Source organism: Sinocyclocheilus anshuiensis, unplaced genomic scaffold (assembly GCF_001515605.1).
Source record: "Sinocyclocheilus anshuiensis isolate Anshui unplaced genomic scaffold, SAMN03320099.WGS_v1.1 scaffold735, whole genome shotgun sequence".
In the NCBI taxonomy this organism is placed as follows: Eukaryota; Metazoa; Chordata; class Actinopteri; order Cypriniformes; family Cyprinidae; genus Sinocyclocheilus; species Sinocyclocheilus anshuiensis.
The window spans coordinates 252,378-257,337 of NW_015548245.1; the positions used below are offsets into that span (position 1 = coordinate 252,378).

The 4,960-nt window shown below is 35.7% G+C and overlaps 1 pseudogene; it reads left to right on the forward strand.

Annotated features, from left to right (window-relative positions):
• The first annotated feature begins 206 nt into the window (after positions 1-206).
• The window catches only part of LOC107655165 (phospholipid-transporting ATPase IK-like), a 12,250-nt pseudogene continuing 7,496 nt past the window's right edge, over positions 207-4,960 (forward strand).

The window sequence follows — 4,960 nt, forward strand, 5'->3', positions numbered from 1 at the left end:
TCACCTTGATCGAATTTCCACAAATTCCCCAGCCGTGCACTTGAGAGGGAGGAGATAGAGCAGGAGAGAATGAGGTTTGTGAGGAGTTTATCCTTAAACACAACATCCAGAGATAAACAGAAGCGCGAGAGAGACATGATTCAACAAATGCGCTAACATATCCATGAGACTCAAAGGGTTGGTTGGCGCGAGGAACACCTGGAACTGTGATTTACCTGGATGAGACGCTGGGGAGAAGAGCACGGAAAGTGAGCCCTTTGGGATCTGCTATCAAGCAACAAAAAACAGTAAGCAGGTGAAGTGGTTTGTAGGTGAAACTCCCAAGTGTTCACAGTTTAGCACTTTGTTTTATTAATCAAACATGGCACTGTGTCTCTCTTTCTGGATGGAATGTGTCGTTCCCAAGTACAGTAATAGGACAGGTGATGCTAATTTAGATATTCTTCAGTGTTCACATGCATTTGTTTATATTTCATCGTGTGAATTTATGATGTCATCCAGAAAAAAATTGCTGTAATTTTATTTTTTTAATGCACCATGTATTAAATGGTAGGCTACTGTGAAAATATATATTAATGTATTCACAAATGTATTTAAATTATGTAGCAAGTCATATGATTAATACTTTTTAAATGTTAATTATTAACAACTATATATTTTATTAATAATTGTTAGTGATTTCAAATAATTTTTAAAATACAATTAAATTTTATATTATTATGACATTTATTTGCATTAAATTTATACAATCTGCTAGTTGTGTGAAAGTGACGACGTGACATGTGGCCAAGTATGGTGACCCATACTTGGAATTAGTGCTCTGCATTTATCCCATCCAAAGTGCACACACAGCAGTGAACAGTGGGCAGCCATTTTTTGCTACGGCGCCCGGGGAGCAGTTGGGGGTTCGGTGCCTTGCTCAAGGGCACCTCAGTCGTGGTATTGAAGGTGGAAGAGAGCGCTGTACATTCACTCCCCCCACCTACAATCCCTGCCGGTACGAGACTCGAACCCGCAACCTTGGGTTAGGAGCCCGACTCTCTAACCATTAGGACACGACTTCCCCTTGTGAAGAGTCTTACAGTCTATTTGTCTCAGGTCAGCATGGTAACAATATAATGAATGACAGACTTCATGCAAATGTTTCACTGTCAACTGACCTGTTAATATGGGTTTCATCCTTCTTTTCAAGAACAGACTGTCTCTGTGCATTACTCCGTCATGGCCAATGGCAAGACTGAGAGAGGTGGGTATTACTGATCTCCTGCTTTTATCTTTCAAGCAGCGTACTGCATATTTAATAATTTCCATAAATTCATATCCCTTTATATGTTGTGATCCAGTTGAAAGGGAATCGAACAAAAAATGATTAATTATTATCATTTTTATAATTATGATTTATTATAATTATAATAAAATAATTATACACACCTCTGACACCAAGTGAGAAGCATGTTTTTTTTTAATTGTTCCAATGTTTTGTATTGTGCTTTTATATATATATATATATATATATATCTTTGTATTTGTCTGTTACTGTTATGAAAAGTGAAAGAAATGGCATGATTTATTCCACTTAGCAGTTTTGAGTATTTGGACTCAAGCAATTTTAAGTGTCATTAAAAAATATGATGCTATAGTGTCCATAATTCACAGTAAAATACAGTAGGAATAACAATCTGTAAACCCCTCCAGAAAATTATGTATTAAACAATAATACATTTTACATTAATACATTAACCTATTTTTCATGCAGAAAATTACAAACAGAATTTTTTACATTTTTACAATATTTAAAAAAAATATTTATTTACCGATACATTCATTTGTGAAGTTTTCCATCTCAAGGCTGAAGACGAACTAGATCTGGGTGTGTTTAGTGCTGACAGAAAAAGCAGTAATATTTCAGTCACACAATTAAAAAAATATATGCTGGGTGGTTTTGTCTCTTATGATAAAATGTGGCTCAGAATTTCCATTCTTGTAGAATGATTAATTTCTATCTCTGAATGTTTTGGATTACATGATGTTCTATCATCTTTTCTCTGCAGTCAAATGGGAGGTTCGGGCCAACGACCATCATTTTCATCAATCCTGTCACCGCAGATCTTTCTTATGTTTCCACTGGGGGCGTTATGCTGAGATACATTTTTTTTATGTATATTGGCTAGGGAGAAGTAGTTATGGAAGCACTAAACAACATTTGATACCTTTGGGCTGCCACACATATGTTGATGTTTCCAGTGGTGTGACAGCAAGTACCCAGTTTTATTCATTCCTAATGGGTTTTGTTTCCAGGACAACGTGGTGTGGAGCTACAAATACACTCCTCTGACCTTTTTGCCCCTTAACCTGTATGAACAGTTCCAGCTAGCAGCGAATCTTTTCTTCCTACTCATTGTGGTCTTGCAGGTTTGTGGGTCTTGTTTCCCATTTCTGTTGCAGAAAGATTCACGCCACTAATTCACATTTAAATGCCAAACCCAGTTATTTGACTAGCACATTTTTCCTATGAATACTGAACTCAAGTGGCCACCTTGAACTCACGATGAATGAAACATGCTCTTTTGCAAATAGTGAGTCAAAAACATAGTCATGGCAAAAAAAATGGCAAATACCCTTTGTTACAATAAATTAGATAAATGAGAAATCATAGAAACATCAGTTAAGTTGTATAGGTTAAATATTTGAGTTTCAATTCATAAATCTTGGAGTACTTACCTCTTTTAATATTGGCAATGATATGCTTTATTCTCGACCCCATTTGAGTCTATATTGGAACTGGCATGATGCACAAGTTATATAGTAGATTTTTCCTGTAATCTGTCCATATTGTGTTCATATTTTTATATTTACAAATATGCAAATGCCTGTAGGCTCTGAAGTATATTTTATAAAGATCATCTACATAAAACAGATCCACAGTTCTTCATGGATTTGATGGGAAATGGTGCAGAATGTTAAATATTCATTTTATATATATATATGTATGTGTGTGTGTGTGTGTGTGGTTACATTGCAAAACAAATAAAGGTATGTATGTACAGTATTATTAAGAATGTTTATATTATTAATCCATTTAATGATAGAAATGTATAATGTATTCATTAAATATGTGTGTGTGTGTGTGTGTGTGTGTGTGTGTATATATATATATATATATATATATATAATATATATATCATTTATAAAATTATAAAATTAAATTTATAAAATGTATATAAAAGATATAGGTGGAAATGTATGCTGTTTTGTGCATCTTTGCTTTTATTTACAGTGTGTTCCTATAATTGCAACCATCCCTTGGTACAGCACAATGCTTCCTTTGCTGTTTGATCTGCTTGTGCGTTGGTGTAAAGACCTGGCCACAGACTTGGTGAGTCTATTATTCTTGTCATTCTCTCAACTGATACATTTAAACTACTTTCACTTACATAGACGTTTGAAGAACAGCAGTAACTCTCAGGGCCGCCGACGCAGTGATGCATAAATTAACCGGCGCCCGTGTGACATTCTCACTCCTGAGGGGTGAGTAATGCTGTCAGGGGCCTGGAGATGGTTGAGAGTGAGACCAAAGCTCAGGAACAAAACAAACATAAAATCATAAACCATTTACAGAGAATCTCTCACTTAAAAAATCTTCCTCTCTTAAATATCTCCAGCTTCAAAACTGTTAAGTGGAAAGATGTACATGTTGGTGACATTCTCCAGATTCATAAGGACCAGATCATACCTGTGAGTGTGTGTATCTGTGTTTCTAACCCAGCTACAGCCGTCAAAAATGTCATTATAAACAAATATTAAACCTTTTGGTCTCATTTTTGGTCTCAAAGTGACTTTTAGTGAATCTATGAAGTTATTTCTCCTCTTCAGATTAACTGCAAACAAGTTTAGCCTACGCTGACAGCGCTGAAGTTTCTCCTGTTGTTTGTCCGAGGCAGATCTGCTCCTCCTTTGCAGCACTGAGCCACACAGCCTTTGCTATGTAGAAACAGCAGACATCGATGGGTAAGAGCATCTCCCTCTGGACACACATTAGAACTGACTGACTAGCTTTCCCACGGCAGCTAAAAGCTGATTGCTGAACCATTCTGTGATATTCAAAGCAGTTCTATGAACTGGTGTGTTTTATAAATTTGTATATTATGGTACACTCTTAGGAAAAATAGTTCTAAACCGTACCAGATTAGGATTCTTTGGCTTGTAACAATAGCAGATCCCTTTTAGGTGCTGAACATTTTTATAAGGTTCCATAAAGAACCATGCTTTGAAAGTGCTGTATAGGACCTTAATGGTGTCATAAAGAACCTTTTTAATAGTTTATCTTCATTATTATTATTATTAGTGTGTGTGTGTTTGTGTGTGTGTGTATATGTATTAGTCTTATTATTTTTATTGTTTATTAATATTGTTTCTTACCCCCTAGTCTTATAATATCTTGTAGCCTCTATTAGGGTTTTACATTTAAACAAAGCATGTTGTCACTTAGGTAGCTTTATTTTTTAACAGTTATTAGCTGAATGCATTAATAAATGATAACTTAATAATTATTTTAAAATATATAACAATATGGACCATAAATTTAAGATGTCTATTACTTTGAGGCGAAAAGGAGAGAAGGATCCTTAAAGGGGTCCTATTATGCTCTTTTACAAAGTCTTGATTTTGTTTTGGGGGTGTACTAGAACAGGCTCTCATACTAGGTTGTTCGAAAAATACATTCTTTTTCACATATTTTACATTATTACAACACCTCTCTCCCCAGTCTGGCATGAACGGCTTTAATAGTTCTTGTATCAAATGAAGGCCCGCCTTCTGAAATACGAAATGTGCTGTGATTGGTTAGCTGGGCCAGTGTGTGTTGTGATTGGTTTGCTGGGCCAGTGTATGTTGTGATTGGTTAGCTGGGCCAGTGTGTGTTGTGATTGGTTAGCTGGGCCAGTGTGTGCTGTGATTGGTT